Source organism: Polypterus senegalus, chromosome 13 (genome assembly GCF_016835505.1).
Source record: "Polypterus senegalus isolate Bchr_013 chromosome 13, ASM1683550v1, whole genome shotgun sequence".
Lineage (NCBI taxonomy): Eukaryota > Metazoa > Chordata > Cladistia > Polypteriformes > Polypteridae > Polypterus > Polypterus senegalus.
The window spans coordinates 51361559-51381100 of record NC_053166.1 but is presented as its reverse complement, the minus strand read 5'-3'; the positions used below and the strand labels follow the sequence as shown (position 1 = coordinate 51381100).

The following is a 19542-nucleotide window of genomic DNA, read 5'->3' as shown; positions in this document are numbered from 1 at the left end:
GAATTGGAGAAAAACAAATAAAATTGAGTGATAACATGGACTGTGGAAAGCATCTGCACCAGCAAGGCACACAGGTTGGTGGGCTTACACGGAAATTGCTCCATGACCACTAGAAACAGCCGCGGAAGCTTGAGATCAGCATTCAGTAATGTCAATATGATTAAAAATTCTTTAAAATGATTTACAGTTGCTATGAATCACAACTCTGTATTTTTATAGCAGCCTAAAAGAAGAATTTTCTCTTTGGGTTATGGACTGGACTTGAATGAAAGTCTACAAACATCTATCCTTCACATGGGATTGCACTTTTGAACTGAAAACAGGGCTCTTGACAAATCATTTCAGAAGTGTGACCCTGTGTGGAGGGGCTTGCTGTCTGTAGACTATCCATCTATTCAATAGCCAACCCGCTATATCCCAACTACAGGGTCACGGGGGTCTGCTGGAGCCAATCCCAGCCAACACAGGGTACAGGGCAGGGCGCCAGCCCACCATATGGCACACACACACACAGCACACTTTAGGATCGCCAATGCACCTAACCTGCATGTCTTTGGACTGTGAGAGGAAACCGGAATACCGGGAGGAAACCCACGCAGACACGGGGAGAACATACAAACACGCAGGGAGGACCCTGGAAGCGAACCCAGGTCTCCTAACTGTAAGGAAGTAGCGCTACCCACTGCGCCACCGTGCCGCCCGTCTGTGGACTACATTTTATTCTATTTATTTACTTAACAATATTTTAGTAAAGAACATTTCTGTTCTGCCCATTGTAAACACACGACTGGATGACTTAACGTGTAGATGATGCGAGATGAAATTTTTTTTCATGAACAATTTATATATTGTTTGCTGTTGTCCAGCATTGGTCAACATTGGAAATTTAAATATGTCCTTTCTCCACATAAACCTGAGATTAACATTTTTTCTTATCTATCACTGCAAACTGTATGGGGAGAGTAAGATATTAAAAAAAGTAATTTTTGGGTGGATTACTCCTTTAAGGACATACGTAGATTTCTAAAACAAAAACCTAACAAGTGTGTCAGAGTATCAGAATAAGACTTGACCTCCTTGCCATATCCCTCTGTATCACATAAAGGAAACAAAATTATTTCTGATATCAGTAAAGCACTCTGGAAGTTGGCGTGATTTGAAGTTTAAAGACTTTCAATTACATGGGTTAAAAAAAAAAAAAACTCCTTCTGAATTGAAAGGAAAAACACATTCTAAAGAGAGGGCACATTGATACAAGCATACATGCTGTGATGAGCATTTGGGCATGAGCCAGCCCAAACCCTGACACAATCACAAAATAATACCTCCACAAAAGTGTTACATATGCACAAAACACTGGTTTCTCCCTTTCTAAAATAAATCTCTCACCTCCGCACTTCCCTCCTCCAGTCAAGTGTTGCCTCTCTACCACCCAGCTCCGACTCGCCTGAATAAGGGAGTGCAGTCCTTTTATTACAGACCCAGGAGTACTTCCGATGCTGGTGCGATTGCCTGATGCAAGTACTTCCGGGTCACATGGAAGTCCATTATTAGAGTAGGGAGCTTGTTTCCCTGGAATGCATCTCTTGCGGCACCCCGTGACCCCAGCAGGGCTGCCTTGCCACACTACATTTCTTGGCATGCCCTGCTGGCTTCCCACTGGGTGGGGATATCCGGGACTGCTGCCATCTAACGTGCTGGGGGAATAACAGTTCCCTAGTGATCTCTCTACTTCTATAGCGGCTGTCCGTCCATCTCTTCCCTCCAGGTCTGGTTCCTTTCCTGGCCGGGATGTCTGTCCAGCCCATGTGGCATCTACAATACATACACTCTTTATGTTTCCAAACCTGCTAATCCAGTGCAGGTCCACGAGAGAGCTGAAGCCCATGCCAGAAACACTACACATCTTAATTATTCTGCTAAAAATGGAATTCCCTGCAGAGTATGTGATCTAATAATTGAACTGGTGGAATATTGTACAGGCTCAAATTAAAGTCACCCATTTACAAAGTCACATTACAAAAGTGAATGTGAGAGATAAAGCCAAGGGACGTGAATGCCTCCTCTTATTAGATTTGATGAGAAAATGGTGAGCGACAGAGGCAGGCCGGACGTGAGCGGAAGAGAACATACAAGAGAGAAGGAGAGCATTGGCAATAAAATAAAGCATTAAATGAGACAGTCCTGCTGTTTCTACTTGACATATTCATAAGTTCATCCTTCCACTCACCTATTATGTAAACCGTTAAATTCAGGTCAGAGATTCAGGGGACTATTCATAAATCTTTGCTTTATTTGATTATATTATTGAAAATTTATGTTGACTTAATTCAATTCACTTCAGTTTATTTTTTTATAGAGCCCTTCACTAAGTGCAGGCTCAGAGAGTTCAAAAACGTTCACAGGTAAATACAATTAAAAACTTAACAAATTACTAATTACATAATTCATACACATATTTGTATAAACACGCAGAAGACAAAGCAATTCCAAATGGATTAGCAGAAATAAAACCTCTCAGTAGCTTTCCTTTAACATTGTAATTGAAATCAGGGGTGTCAACCTCAGCACCATGTTGATTCCATCATTCTGAAAATACAGCATAACATTTTTCAGTATCGGTAGTACACAGTGAGAGTTGGTACGGCACTCGACCATGACTTTAAGCAGACAAATGACTCTGAAAGGCACAATGATACGTAAGAAAAACGGAACTAAAAACTACATGTAAAAATAGCTCACAGTGGTGATGCTGGAGCACCGTATTAACAGGTGTTAAGAAGGAAACAGCAGAAGTCACGTCTAGAAATGCTTTGAATTTGAGACAGCAGAATGTCAGCGTGCAATTTCGGGAGTGCTATTAACAAAAAAAAAACAAAACAAACAGACAGATCACACACCCACACACACAGGATTTTGTTATTGCCAGCTTTATCCTATTGTGGAGTTAGTTCAGAAATAGAATTGCGTCTGCTTTGAGAGTGCAGTGATGTGATAGATAACATGGAATGTAATCATTTAACTTCTATGAAATGATGGTGGGATGAATGGTTCTTAAGTACAGTGTCATGCATAGTCCCAATTGAGTCACATTCAATCTCAGACTATCCATCCAAGCGCCTATGCATTTTCTAACTGCAGTATACAATTCAGGGTCACAAGTGAAACCTCACATGGATCCTGAATCACACATATGCAAGGGTGGCATGTGGGAGGAAACTGCACTTGGGCAGTGCTAACAACAGCTGTAGCCAGCAAAAGTTGAAGAACGTTTAAGATAAGATGGCTATTTTCCTTGACCTACACCAGTGATGAAATGAGCTGCTCCATTTATTAATACCAAAATAATATTTATTTGGTATTTCAGTGGTTTGAAGCAGAATGCACATTTCACTATTATCACGACATGCACTGTGTTCATAGAAATACTGGTGTAAAGCCAATAACCTGTCTCTGAATGTAGACAAAACAAAGGAGATGATTGTTGACTTCAGGAATACTAAGAGTGACCATCTGCCACTGAACATTGACGGTTTAACTGTGGAGGTCGTCAATAACACCAAATTCCTGGGTGTCCACCTGGCAGAGAACCTCACCTGGTCCTACAACACCAGCTCTTTAGCCAAGAAAGCCTTTCCTGCATAGGCTGAAAAAAGCCCGTCTTCCACCAGCTACTCTAACAACATTCTACAGAGAAACCACAGAGAGCATCCTGACCCGCTGCATCACTGTCTGGTTTGGAAATTGCACAGTCAGGGATCGTAAAGCCCTACAACAGATAGTGAAGACAGCTGAGAAAATCATCGGTGTCTCCCTTCCTTCCATCATGGACATTTACACCATACACTGCATCCGCAAAGCCTTCCCACTCACTATTTACACTCCTGCCATTGGGGAAAAAGGTACCGAAGCATTCAGGCCCTCACCACCAGAATGTGTAACAGTTTTTTCTCCCAAGCAGTCAGATTCCTGAGCACTCATGGACCTATCTGATATATGTGTTCTGCTCTGCAATGTTGCACATGTTTGCACATTTGACTCGCATGCTCCTTATTATATATTATGTTATAACTTTATGTTATGTGTCATGGATTCTTCGTTGTCCTGTGTTCTATGTAGCACCATGGTCCTGGAGGAACGTTGTTTCATTTCACTGTATGCTGTACTACTGTATATGGATGAAATGACAATAAATACTCTTGAATCTTGAATCTGAAGCATACGAATACAAACCTGCAAAAGCTAAACTTGTGTCATTGTCTTGGTTTTTGCAGGCAAACTAATGTTCATTAGTATAACCCCTAAAATATGACAAACGTAGTGAAAAAGCACATATGTCATATATTTGAATGGTACATTGGCGAATGAGATGCAGTCTCTCAGTTTCGGAGTAATTGCGTACAAACTTCGTCAGTTGAGGTCATTTTCTAATTTTGGATTTGTACACAAGCATAAACGATAATAACAAAAAATAACTCATTTAGCACTTCAAGAAAATAGCAGAACTGAGTCTGCATTACAGGAGTTCTGAAATAATGGAGTAATGTAAAACTGACAAGGCTGATTTCACACAGGAAGCATTAAAGTTGGAACAAATGTTAAAATGGAGGGTGAGACTTGGAAAATTAAAGCACAAGAAGTTTGTGACATTTGAAATTTGAATTAATTTAACTTTTTCATTATATAGTACTCTTCAGTATTTTTTTTAACCTAATTTTGCAAGGGTGTCATGGTGGCGCAGTGGTAGCGCTGCTGCCTCGCAGTTAGGAAACCCGGGTTCACTTCTCAGGTCCTCCATTCGTGGATGTTCTCCCCGTGTCTGCGTGAGTTTCCTCCTGGTGCTCCGGTTTCCTCCCACAGTCCAAAGACATGCAAGTTAGGTGCATTGGCGATCCTGAATTGTTCCTGGTGTGTGTCCCGTTGTGGGCTAGCGCCCTGCCCAGGGTTTGTTCCTGCCTGGCACCCTGTGCTGGCTGGGACTGGCTCCAGCAGACTCCTGTGAACCTGTGTTAGGATATGGCAGGTTGGATGATGCCTGACTAATTTTGCAAATATAAATCTTACAATATCAAATGTTACAAATCTAATGGAGTGATTCTCTGTCAATTCAGATTTTAAAATCATGTTGTTGAAGAATTTTGTTTAAATTAAAATATCCTGAGTAATCTTGGAATTCACTAACTCAGCTTATACTTCTTATTATACTGGGAGAATCCCAATCATAAACTAAATTTAAGCCTTGCATTGTATTTTGATATTTATGAATACCAATACTAGTTTACTTAAATGATAATTAGATAGCTACTTGAATAATATACAATAATGCTAAAACTGCTGTTATTGTTAGTATTTATATATTTTGTATTCTGTTATGCTCTGCAATGGGCTGGCACCCTGTCCTGGTTTTGCGCTCTGTTCTAGTTTGGATTGGCTCCAGCTGCCACTGCAACCTTGGTCTTGATTAAGCAGGCTAGAAAACAACATGACACATAGCATAACAGAAAAAGGCACAATAATGTTAATGTGAATTTTTATTTGAATCAATGGGATTTCTGAATGCAAAAATTCTGGTATTGTGAAATCCCTCTTTAAAATATCTGACAATTAACATTATTGTTGGATTGGCTTTTTATATGTGTGAGTGTGTCCTCTGATGGATTGGCTTTTACTTTGCACCCGGTGCTCCCAGGATAGGCTCCATCACCCTACAACCCTGCTTTCATTTAAGCTCCATCTGTGTGGAGTGTGGCTGTTCTGTCTGTACTGACTTTGCAAGATTAACAATATGCTGTTAGTTTGATTGGTGACTTACAAATCCTTTGCTGTGACAGAATGTGTGTGTGTTTTCTGTGATGAACTGACATCCTATCCAGGATTCAGACCTCATGCTGCCGGGACAGATCTACACCCAGTAGAAGCCATCATGGAAGAATTTGCCTTGGAAAATATATTTATGAATGAATTGAGATTAAAGGAATCAATGATAAAGGTCAGTCAGAGTCCTCATGAATTCCATCCTGCTTTAATTTAAAATTGTTGTTCAAGGTACCTGGCCCATTTCTTTAATGCCTTTCTAGTCATATATACATGTATTTATATATTTTGTGGCCAAGAAGTATTTTTAATTCTTTTCCTCTTTAAACAGTTGCCCTCACTGGGCAGTTTGTTAATACTGTGGGGAGACAAGATGACACTGTTAGCAACAGTGCCTCCTCTTCTTCTGGCGTGTTATTACATACCGTATCTTGCATTTACTTAGACAAGTGTAAGTGAAACTCTCTATGCAGATTTCTAGTTAGAGAGATGGCAGGCCAGGAAAGACAAGGCACAATTTAGTAAAATGAGTGCTTTGTGATGTTATACTCTTAAAGTCAATGAAGAGTAATTTCCAGAATCTCATCTCAACAGTGCAGAGGTTTTATTCCCCATAGTCAGTGGCCTACAGCTTTGTTTAGAGGGCATTGTAGGATGAAAGAATCCAGTTGGACTTGCAGGTGGTTAGCTTATGGTCTCCTAGTCAATACCCAGCAGAAGGATCCCTGGATGAAGGAAACATTTGCCGCAATGTGTGGTTGCCTATTTGAATGTATTTTAGGGGTGAGGGATACAAGGGTGGCAGGATGGCAGTCTTGAGGTTCAAGTATTCTCAGAGATGCCTCTTGCAGGGTGATACAAGGGCTTCCCTTTCTCTCCCAGCAAGAAATATATATGAAAGAGGCAATAATCCAAAACATAAAATTATAGTCGTAATGATATATAGTTTTATATAGCTTGTTCATACAGCAAAATATTAAATCTGTGTCACAATAAATATGGAGGGCAGCATTTGTATAGATAACCTTAAGTAAACACACATTAGCTCTCAATCATGTCTGAAGAGTTTCCATTTATACAGATAATTAACAAGAGCAGAGGCAGGTGAATGTGACAGAACTGGCTCGATTTTAGTTGCCACTGCTTTAATACCGTAATATGTCTCTTTTATCACAGAGTGCACTGCTCAAGCTGTGCAACCAGAAACTAAGTGTAAGGTTTTCACCAGCAGATTACCACTACCAGAATAGGAAGAAGATGTCAAGCTAAGAAAAGGAACTGGCAGCAGAAGAGCATTTGAGCATGGTCCAGGGAACAGGGATCCAAAGTATAGGTAGCTTGTGTTGGCTAAATCTTTGTGCACCACTAATGTCCTACAAGAACTACATATTTATGGACTTCAAGGGCACTGCAGAAAAGAAATAACTATGGAGAACCTTGTAGAGAAAGTCCTGGGAAAGCCTTGCCAGGAGACTTGACTATGTATTGTAATCCAAAGCAGGGCAGCTGTTGTTTCTAACCAAGATTAGGCTGAGCCCTTGCTTTTTTGATGAAGATAAGGAGGCTAGAAGCAATCGTGGGTGCCTCGTCTTTGAACTAAAAACAGGATTCAAAGGTACAGTGAAACCTGGGGCCACAAAGGCTTAAAAATGCAACATTGGATTAAGGGATCATTGATCTTAGAGCATAAAGCAGAGGCAAGTATCTCCTGACAGCCAAAGAAAGGTAAGAGGGAGACAACAGCAGAAGACCCCACCGGGTACCACTCATCTCCACTACAAATAGGAAAAAGAGGCTACAATTTGCACAAGCTCACCAAAATTGGACAGTTGAAGACTGGAAAAATGTTGCCTGGTCTGATGAGTCTCGATTTCTGTTGAGACATTCAAATGGTAAAGTCAGAATTTGGAATGAGAACATGGATCCATCATGCCTTGTTACCACTGTGCAGGCTGGTGGTGGTGGTGTAATGGTGTGGGGGATGTTTTCTTGGCACACTTTAGGCCCCTTAGTGCCAGTTGGGCATCGTTTAAATGCCACGGGCTACCTGAGCATTGTTTCTGACCATGTCCATCCCTTCATGACCACCATGTACCCATCCTCTGATGGCTACTTCCAGCAGGATAATGCACCATGTCACAAAGCTCGAATCATTTCAAATTGGTTTCTTGAACATGACAATGAGTTCACTGTACTAAAATGGCCCTCACAGTCACCAGATCTCAACCCAATAGAGCATCTTTGGGATGTGGTGGAACGGAAGCTTCGTGCCCTGGATGTGCATCCCACAAATCTCCATCAACTGCAAGATGCTATCCTATCAATATGAGCCAACATTTCTAAAGAATGCTTTCAGCACCTTGTTGAATCAATGCCACGTAGAATTAAGGCAGTTCTGAAGGCGAAAGGGGGTCAAACGCCGTATTAGTATGGTGTTCCTAATAATCCTTTAGGTGAGTGTATGTCTTTGGACAGCTCCCCTTCTTTGTTGTTTGCTGTGGTTTATAGACCTCCTGTAATTAATGATATCTTCATTTCTGAGTTCTCTGATCTCCTGGCTGATATTTCCCACTCCCATGACAAAGTATTTATTGTTGGTGATTTTAACATTCACGTTTGTTGTCAATCGAAACCTCTGGTTAATGACTTTTTAGCACTATTGGACTCATTTGATTTTATCCAGCATATTAATACGCCAACTCACTCTCCCAGTCACACTCTTGATCTCGTTCTTACATGTGATATTTCAGTTAATAATGATTTATGCAATGTTTCTTTCACTGATCACTTTTCTATAATGATGGATTTGAATATTACTGTTGATGTCCCGACTACTAGCTGTCCCCCATGCTGCTCTCGCTTTTTAAATTCCTCTATTATATCCAATTTTAAAACCATATTCTCTAGTCTTGATATGCATGTCCAAAATGATGGTATCAATGATTCTGTCTTAATTTAATTCTTCTTGTAAAACAGTTTTAGACTCAATTTTTCCACTCAAGATATGCTGTAATAAGAGAAGATTTGCTCCCTGGCTAAATGAAATATGCGATCGCTGCGCTGCGCCTTTCGAGCTGAGGAATGGCTTTGGAAAAACGATGGACTGATTGTTTCTAAACAGATTTTTAGGACTTCTCTATTAAACTTCCAGGCTGCATGTAAGAAAACTAAACAAGATTTCTTTGCTGATTTAGTATTCCATCATTCTAAGAATCCTAGGGTCTTATTTAATTCAATTAATGCGGCCATTCACCCTCATTCTGTGATGGGATTAAATAGCACTGTTCATTCATGTCAGTTTCTTTCATTCTTTGTCAGTAAAATTGATACCATCCGCTGTGGCATTGTTCAAACTGGCTATGAACTTCCTACTGTTAATCGTGGTATTGTCTTGGAATCTTTTGATCTTGTCTCACTTTCACAGTTAAAAAGAACAATTGACACCCTTAAACCAGCTCTCTACCCTCTTGATATCGTTCCACTGCGCCTTGTCGTGGAAGCCTTTGATGTTTTGGGTCCATCTTTCCTAGCCATTATCAATGATTCTATAAGTGAGGGGTTTGTGCCCTCATTTTTTAAACATGCTGCGGCGTGTCCCTGTCTAAAAAAGGCAGAATTAGATCTTGAAGTTTTAGCTAATTTTCATCCGATTTCCCAACTGCCATTTCTGGCTAAAATTCTAGAAAGAATTATTTATAATCAATTGGTTGATCACCTTAACTCCAATAATTTATTTGAGATCTACCAATCTGGCTTTAGGCATTTCCATGGTGTTGAGACTGCCCTTCTGAAAGTATTCAATGACATCTGTATTATTACTGACTCAGATGACGCTGCAGTCCTTCTCCTCCTTGACCTGTCTTCTGCCTTTGACACTATTGACCATGAGATATTGCTGATGCGGCTTGAAAATCTTGTTGGGCTTAAAGGGGCTGCTGTTAACTGGTTCAGGTCATATCTATCTGGTCAACACTTTTCAGTGACTTAAAATTCTGCTTTTTTGTCTACTGCTCCTCTAAAATATGGTGTTCCTCAGGGATCCATTCTGGGTCCTATTTTATTCTCTATATATCTTCACCCTATTGAAGCTATTTTTAGGAAATTTAACATTTCTTTTCACTGCTATGCTGATGATACTCAGGTTTATATTCCTGTCTGCAACTCTGCAATAAATCAATTCCACAACTGTCTTTCTGAACTAAGATCCTGGATGGTTAATAATTTTCTTGATCTGAATCAAAATAAAATGGAGGTGCTTATAGTGGGTCCATCAGCTAAAGCCCAAATTGGTCTTGGACTTCTTGGCTCTTTCTCTGTCTTTTGCAAACCTCAAATCTGCAATCTAGGTGTTATCTTTGACAGTAACCTCTCTTTTGAGAAACAAGTAAATTCTTTAGTCAAGAGTTGCTTTTTCCAACTTCATTTATTAGGTAAGATCAAGCTTTTTTAATCTGCTAGGGATCTTGAGAAAGCTACTCATGCTTTTATCTTTTCTTGCCTTGATTACTGCAACTCGCTGTATTCTGGGATTAGCAAATCCCTGATACGCAGGTTATAGTTGGTCCAGAATGCTGCCGCTCGCTTTCTGGTTGGCGCAAGAAAGTATGATTCTGCCTCTCCAATATTAGCTTCTTTACACTGGCTGCCTGTATATAATTGATTATAAAATCTTGTTGCTAGTTGTTAAATCTTTACATGGGCTTGCTACTGCCTATTTATCTGAATTGTGTGCTTTACACCAGCCATCTAGAGTGCCTAGATCTTCTGGTCAGTTGTCTCTTGTTGTCCCTCAATTTCGACAGTATTTGCAGGACTTGTGTTGAAGTGACATTCGGCATCTGTCAAGCGTTGTAAGTATACAACCGGTTTCATTGATAACTTCACATCCAGCTTTTGAGAGTTTAAACATTCATAAACATCAAAGTGTCCACTACTGAAATCGTCACCTGTGAATCTAAGATGTTTAAGAGGCATTGGCGGTTGTCAAAAGGTGTAAAATATTTGGCCATTTCTGTACACTTGAAAGTGACAACCGAACAATTCAGCGGCAGCCATCAACTCATATGCAGATCCATAGGTGAAGGGCTTAAGCATTTCACTGTTCTAGTGCTCCTGTGTAGTATAATTATCTCCTGTACCATCATTAGTCCACACCTTGAACCTGTCCCAGTCATTCAATACATAAGACACAATGTTCCTCCGGATATCAAGAGTGAGCCTGATATGGCCGTGCAATATGTAACAAAGAGAATGGAAAAGGTAGGTGCCATCTCCGGGCATGGAAACCACTCGGTAAGTGACAGTTCTTTGATCGATGGTGATCACCTCGATAGACATGTTAATGAGGGTACGGTTGGAATGATAAAGGAAATGGGTACCTGAACAATGTAAAGTAAGTCTAAAATACCTACACAATAACTATAATCATAATAAACGAACAATAAAACAACGGAGAAGCTATGGATTAAATAAAAAGGCTGTAGTTATCAGCAGGGAGACGTGAATCCCATGGCGAAGCAAGGAAGGGAATGTAGAGACTGGAGCGACAGACGGCCTTATATAGGCAGGCAGCCAACAATGTGGGAGGCGTTGGGGATGGGGGACCCAACACCGCCTCACACGGCGACAGAGCTGCAGGCTATGGATGTACAGTGTATATGTTGGTAAGTAGGATTCAGTTATTGTTGGTAACCTGCGTACCAAATTTCTTGAACATGGGCCCATAGGTAACAAAGACTGTTGTAAAGTTCAATATGGCGGCCGACAGTGGCATCATACCACCAAAATAAGTATGTACATCGGTTTCGGTTAGCGCAGGGAAACCGCCTACTAAATTTCGTGAAGATGGGGCCATAAATAAGAAAATTTAACATGGCGGACGTTGTCGACCATTATGACTGTTACGTGTAGAATTTCAAAATGAATCCTGCTTAACTTTTGTAAGTAACCTGTAAGGAATGAGCCTGCCAAATTTCATGGGAAGTTGGAGAATTAGTGATGAGTGAGTCAGTGAGGGCTTTGCCTTTTATTAGTATAGATATCTGCAGCTGTATTTGAGTGGGATATTGAGCCTGGCAAAATTTGGGTGTTGGAGCACCTTAGTGGGGGCTTATTGGATTATGTTTTGGATTATGTCTTGTGGAATGTTGGTTGAAGGGTTGAAGTAAAGTGAAGTAAAGTAGTAAAGTGAAGTGTGTATACTCCTTACACTGGCTACCGAGAGCTGAGGCTCACAAGACCCTTCAGGCTTTAACCTGAATCTATCAGAAGTGAGTTTCAGAATTCCTATATGGAAGATAGAGGGCACTCCTGAGCCATCTTCAAACCCATACTGTATTACCAGGGTGCCAGAGTATGTAAAAAATCCATCCATCCATTATCTAACCCGCTATATCCTAACTACAGGGTCACAGGGGTCTGCTGGAGCCAATCCCAGCCAACACAGGGCGCAAGGCAGGAAACAAACCCCGGGCAGGCCGCCAGCCCACCACAGTATATAAAAAATGCCCTCCTTTATTATAAGTAAATGCACACAGTAAACTAATGAAAACAACAAACTTTTCTAGATGTTCCCTTTGCACTGGGTAAGATTCCTAACTGCATGGTGAGATGGGCTTTTTGCTTCCCACCTACAGTAAGTATCACACCACGAAAACATTCCTCTCTCCAGCAATAACCTAACCTGTCTTCTTTCTACCTGTCAAGTCCAGTTGATGATGTCCTTCTATGTATAGTGCACCTTGTGTCTATGAATGCTGTTGCACACGTCATGTTGTTTAGTCTGTTCAGGCTGTATTAATTATTATTTGAAATTTACTTCAAGAATACAGAAAAAATTGTTTTGTGAAGAAAAATACAACGGTTTGTGTACAAGAATTACAGGTTTGTGACCTCATTGTGCCTTCTCCTTAATGCAAAATTTGGTGTGATCAGTTGACTCCTGTTTGTCTTAAAATTATGATTTGGAGTGGTTGTGCTTATATCTCTGCTACCTGTGAGTATAAAGAAATAAAGCTTAAGTCAATGCACTGACTTGTAAAAGATGATCTTCTTTGTCACATGTGGGATGTTCACCTTAGCAAAAAAAAACCTCCAAACCTCATGACATTCTTTCTGTGACACATTTATTGAATGTTCAAAGACCCTTTGAGCAGATTAGTGCTTAACAGCAGAACATTAAAAGATTCAGTTGATTTTACACTTTTTAACAAGAAGGGGTCACTGTTTCCTACGAGTTTGAAATCTCATTATTGTGAGTACAGCGTGGTCCAGATCTAATTATACAGATCCAGATCATCTGGATGACTTTGATTTATGCGGGGACAATTCCAGTTCGGCATGAAGACGATTCTTCATGTCGTCAGTTTGCACACTTCTCGATGGTCTGGGATTTTTTGGGTGATTTTCTATGTAATAAACTTAATAAATTAGACTGTAATGAAAATTGCATAATTAGATCTGGACCACCCTATACAGAGTTCTTTCCAGACTTACCCACAGCCCATAGATTAGTAACACTGAACATCTGTGTGAGCAGCTGGCCAGGTAATTGTCTTAGAGTAGGCCATTATCAAAAATCTACAGTATACAAAAGGAGATTGATATTTATTTTGGTGAAATCACAAAACTGGGATTTTCCAAAAACATCTTGAATACATTGCCATTCTGTAAATGTTCAGCAAAGTCAGAGCAAAGAAGACTCACAGCAGAGAATTTTGCCAAAATCCTCTTTTGACTCAGAGTTCAGATTGTTATCCAATGTTAAATCTTCACATCTCCAAGGGATGCCATTGATTCGGTGGATTCAGATGTCCAGTGATGCAGTGCTTTGGCTTGCCTTGTTTCTAGGTACCGTTTTGTTGTGCTGAGCAAAACAAGGTTTGTAGCTAAGTGACCTCCCTCTGCAGTCGGCACAAACTCCCAGCGGCTGGCGTGAGCGTGACTAACCAGGCCTGCTCTGCATGGGGATTACTCGGCACCTGGACCCCTAAGTCTGGAGGAATGGGTCTAATTAACAGTGTCGGCCCCCTAGTCTTCTAAGAGGCTGCAACACACTGTTATTTTGTAACATTCATATGAGAAATAATTTCAAGTTTTAATATGTGGAGATGACAGATTGTTAAGACGTTTACCAGCAATGCAAGTTCATTGTTAACACATTCCATTGTGATGTGATGTTCTGTTTAGACTCTTGTGCTTTGACGAGAATGTGATCCTTGGAGAGGTTCAGGTGCTGAGTTGTCAGCAAGATGACTGACATCAATCAAAAAGAGTCAAACAGTCAAACAAAGGAAAAGAAGAAAGAGATTCAGAAATCCATGTTAAATCAAGTGTGATGTTATGGAGTGTTTTAGCAAGCAAATAAATGCTTATTCTACAGTTAAGTAGCTTTAAAAATAATTTTTCATGGACGGCCTTAGTACTGTGTCTGTATGCATGAATGTATGTATATATGTGTGTGTGTATATGTTACGGCCAAAACCCGAAGTTGAGCCAGTTTCCGAATTGGCCGGCCATTTCACATTTTGGCCGCGAGGTGTGGCCAAAGTCCGAATTAGGCTACTAGAAATGATCAGCGTATATGCTACTTTGGCTGGCCATTTCGCAAAGTGGCGAAAACTCCCTGGCCAAAATCCAATGTGCTGATGTAAGATGGTCCACTCAAGGTGTGAAGATGCTTAAAAATTTTCAGATGCAGATTCAAAAGTGAGTTTTCCATTCTGCATGAGAAACTGCTGAAGGCGGGTTTTGATCAGAAAGCGAACACCACTTGAGACGGCCTTCCCCTTGCCCAGACACTTACCTTAAGGTCAATAAAATAGGTCTCTGATGTTAAGTCACTATTTTAGGGCTAAAATGATAACAGAAATGGGAAATCTACATATATACCTAATCTTAATTATTGTGAAACAACCGTGGTGTCTGCTTTCTGAACAAGAGCCGCCAAGGCTACACTCGATGCAATTACACTACTAAGTGCGCAAGAAAGTGCGTCTTTTTTCTTCCAACTTTGGCCAATCGCCCCATGCCATTTCGCAAACTGGCCGGCCAAATCCGGACATGATTTCGGGTTTTGGCCATAACATATATATATATTTACAGTATATGCACTATATATACTAATGTATGTGTGTATATATATATATATATACACACATTTACTGCATATTAATCACAATTTATCATATTTCCTTTAAGAATATTAATATCTACTTACAATATACAATAAATCACTAAGGTTTGTGTGTCCAGTCCCTCTGAGCAATCTGATTGGTCAGTTTGATTTTGATATGATTAGTTACTTTGGCTTCAGTGACTCGATGAAAGAGGAAGTGTGAGTGTGAGATGCATAAGGTGAAGTAAAGGCGCACACTGAGAGTCGCCTTCAAAGACAGAAAGTATAAATGAAGACTTAAATGACTTGGTGGTTGGTACTGTATTTGGTATTTGCACTTCTAAGCACTTTGGTCCAGGTTTCAATTGTAGATTAGAGTATGCATGGAGCATACTTGTTCTACCTGTGTTTATGTGAATCCCCTGTCATAGACGGGTAAATGCCTGTTTTAAGTTGCTCAGGTATAACAGTCTGGTGTGTTTGTGTGCTCCATATGCTGGTAGGTTGTGGTGGCCTGTTCTGCTAGCTTTCATTTTGTGAATTAGGGAAATAAAATTAGGGATAATTTGCTAGTACTGTATGTAGAATCTGTATAATAAAAGATGATTTCTGTCCACCCGACAGCTACACTTTAAGGAAGTTTACTTCCAGATGAAAGCCTTTATGCTGAAATTCAACGAAAGACATTTCAAATTAGCACTCTACCTGAACTGTCAAGCATACAGTATTTAAGCAATTACTGACATCTAGTATGAATACAATTACTGATAAATCAACTGAAGACAGAGTGTGTAAAGCCTGAGAAGATGAATTGTCTTTACAGTGAAAGGCAGGGAGAACTTGTGAGTGACAAAAAAGTCACTCTCTGGGCATGAAAGTGAAACAGCAGCACTTCAATTATGTTGCACAAATGATGATTATGTCTTTGTTACCTGGAATTGGTTTGACAGCTCCTGACACAAATGTACCTCTCACATTACGATGCCAACAGATTCCCATGAAACCTGCATTTTCTATAACTATTAACAACTCTCAAGGACAAACCTTAGGTAAGATGGCCATTTTCTTTTACCAGCTTCTGGTGTTTGCACATAGGCAGATACAGTGCATGTAGCTTTTTCATACTGTAAGTTAGAAGAGCATCTAACTTAAAAAGGTAACGTTATGGCTGCTCCTCACCAAGGAAGAATAGTTTCAAACTGCAAGGAGTGCTTGTTCAACATTTTGTCACAAGTACCTTACAAAGAGTACCCTTCGGACACAGTGCAGAGGGGTGTCCAGATCCTCCGCTCTAGGGTAATTCATTAGAATTAGCCGGCACTCCTGCTTTTAGATTTAAACATTGGACCAGTAGTCCACAGGTTATAAATAAAAAAAAAAACGTCAGAAGAGATATAAATTAGAAGCCGTATGGACTCCTTTGCCTTGTGACTTCACAAACTTTAGAAGCTTTTCAATGATCATCTCAGATACTATCATGATCCTGGTGGCTTCTTCACCTATTTGTGAACTTGGCCTTAGCCAATGAGCACTGTACTGCAAATTAAAGCCTGGGTCCCATGCAGTTTTCCTGGGCTGGAGCTGAAGACCACAAGTCTCTGGAAGAACCATTTTACTTAGGGCTGGGTGTGCTGGTGGAAAGGAGCGTTACAGTGCAGTTGCAAAAATCTAGTAATAGGAACCCCTGCTTTGTTGTAGATGTGTCCACAGGATAGCACAGTGTCTGTATACTGCTCCACCATAGTCACATTCTGATAATGTCAGCATAACACTTCTATTAAACACAAACTATTCTAAAATAGGGCAGGGTCTTCTGGAATTACGAATTTCCGACAAGGTCTCATCGCTGGCTATCAGGATATATTGACAGTTTCAAGAGCTGCGGTTGCTTTACTGTTTGACAGATACTACACAAGTAGTACAAATTAATTGCAAATATACATAAAACACAAAATAATTGGTTGCATCAGTATTCAACCCCTTTAACATGGCACACCTAAAATAAATCCTTAGAAGATGAAAAAGTATACGGTCTGCACTGTGCTGTTCAAAGATTCTTTTTTTAATAGATTACTTAATCGCTTTCTGCTGTTGCTTTATTCTGCTCATGCTTGGATAGTTGAGATGCTGGGAATTCAGTCTGTTAGAGAAAAAGCTGAAAGAAGTGATTGGGTTTTTGAAAAAATATTCAGCAATGCTGTGCATTCTTAACCCTTTAAACTCAGCCCCATTGTTTTAGACCCATCGGTGGACGGGACCAAACAATACTGCAAACTTTTTAAAAGAACTGCAAAAAGTAATTCACTTACTCATTGCTTTAATTAATGTATAGCGCTTTGCCATTAAAATACAATGTTGTATAGTATACCCTTATACCTCATTGTGATGTTTTTCTGTTCTTTCTCAAAGATGGCAAATTGTTCTATCACAGCAACACCTGCACCCAACCGCCAAGGCTTTTTTGAACGTCCTGATGTAATTGCGTACAATTTGACAAACAGACAATTATCTTCTAAATGAGAGGGCTGTTTCCACTTTCAAAGGGCACCTCATTTGACTTTCTGTATTTCAGAATATTTTTGTAAAGATGTTTCTAAATCTTGCAACTATTGGTGTTAGCATTTGGGTACACTGTACAATTTCTTTACCAACTACAGTGTATATATTTTGATAAAGTGAGATCTGCCCTTCAACATTATACATAGGTCATGAGTTTTTAATAATGGATGTGTATCCTGTTATGGATACTTATCTGAAAACAGTAAAAGTGGAGAAAAAGATCCTGTTGTTTTTTAATGCTTAAAAACAGTAAAACAAGATATGTTACTTGTAAATCATTTCTAACAGTTTTTTTCTGGGTGTTTCTTACACATTCACTGACACTTGTATAGTGTTTGGAAGTTTATTCCAACACCTATGGAAATAGGAATACTATTTAATGTGGATTTTCTGCTAACACCGTACTGAATTTTGCAACTTATTCTGCTGAAATGTATGTGTGCAACATAACTAATTCTCCGGGTGTAAACATTCTGACCTTAATTTTGAGGGGTAGAACATAAATATTGAATGAAGAATGGTGAAATGGTAGCTAATCAAAGTAGCACAAAATGGAAATAAATGAGGCTGAGTTTAAAAGGGTTGAAGAGGTCTTCATTCTTTCAGTCCCATCCTCCAGAAATGACCATCAATGTGCTGCAGCCAGGTATTATTTGAATGTCCCCTTGGCCTGGTCCAAATGCTTGGCCAGATCCTTTGAGCCAGATCACCTTGGGTAATTGGGCACATGGCAGTAGTGCCATAATTGACGCTCCCTCACAATGCAGACAATGTGCCTCATTCAGGACTCCATGCGCAACCAGCGGTACCCATGGATTCTCCGAAGAGACACAGTACTGAAGGAGTCCAGTCCTTGTCTCAGGTCACTGGATAGCATCCATTGGAAGCACCAGGACTCTAAAGATGTGGACATTCACCCTTTTGCATAGATATCGGGAGCACCACACACCCCTTTCCTGCAACCTCATGACCCCCTCATGCTCTTCCAGTCCATCTACTGGCTTTATAGGAATAGTCACCAGAGACATGAATGTTGCTGCCGAAGTAAGTAAACCACTCAACATTCACTCCACAGACAGACACATTGCCGATGGCTGTGCCCAAGAGGTCATTAAAGGCCTGAATCTTGGTTTTTATCCAGGACACTTGTAAGTACAGACACTCGGACTCCTCGCTCAGTCTCTCTCTTGCACAACAGTTAAACAAAATTAAGATGCCATCTCTGATGATTCGAATAGACAAATAATATTAACAGATAAAGAATGAAATAATACACCTAAGAAATAAAGAATAAAGTAGTACAAATGTATTGTCAATATTGCACAGTCTGCTGTTATTGTGATCATTGTACATGGTACTGTTACACATTGTAACTTTTTCACATAGTATTTACAAGAATTACTCCTAGCCCACAATGGCCAGCAATGGACGTTAACATAAGAACAGTGGAAGCAGTATGAGTGTGTGTACAAATGCATCATTATGTATTAGAAGATATTATGAGAATAAAGATCTCCGCAAAGCAAAATTCAGTATTTTGATTGCAATGGGGTAAAGGATTTTCAGGAGCCTGGAGGTGCAAACCTTAAAAGACCTATAGTGTCTTCCAGAAGGTAGCTGTGTAAAAATGAGGGCCAGGTTGGGACGGGTCCTTAATGATGTTTGTCACCCAGCAGAAACTCAGGGAAGTATAAATGTCCTCTGGTGCGGGGAGGTGCGTATTAGCAGTTTTCAGGACTGATTTAATGACCCTCTGAACAGTTATCGTCCCACCTTGAGATTCCACGTTAGGATGCATTCTATAGAGCAGCGATAAAAGGACACCAGAAGCTGCACAGACAAATTGGCCTCAGTGTCCTTAGGAAGCAGAGCTGCATATGTGCCTTGTTCACCAGTGATGTAGTATTTAATGTCCAGGTGATGTCCTTGGAAATATGGATGCCTGTCCCCATTAATATGTAATGGGGCGAGGTCTTTTCTCTGCCTTCAAAAACTGAAGATCTGTTTCTGAACTGATCTTAACTGATGTGTTTTAAGGTTGTTCAGTGCCAGGT

At 40.1% G+C, this 19542-nt stretch overlaps 1 protein-coding gene across 1 annotated transcript in view; it reads left to right on the top strand.

The window, feature by feature from the left end:
• Positions 1-19542, top strand: part of dpysl3 (dihydropyrimidinase like 3) — a 132686-nt gene that overhangs the window by 14033 nt on the left and 99111 nt on the right. The gene's annotated exons all lie outside the window — the stretch shown is intronic.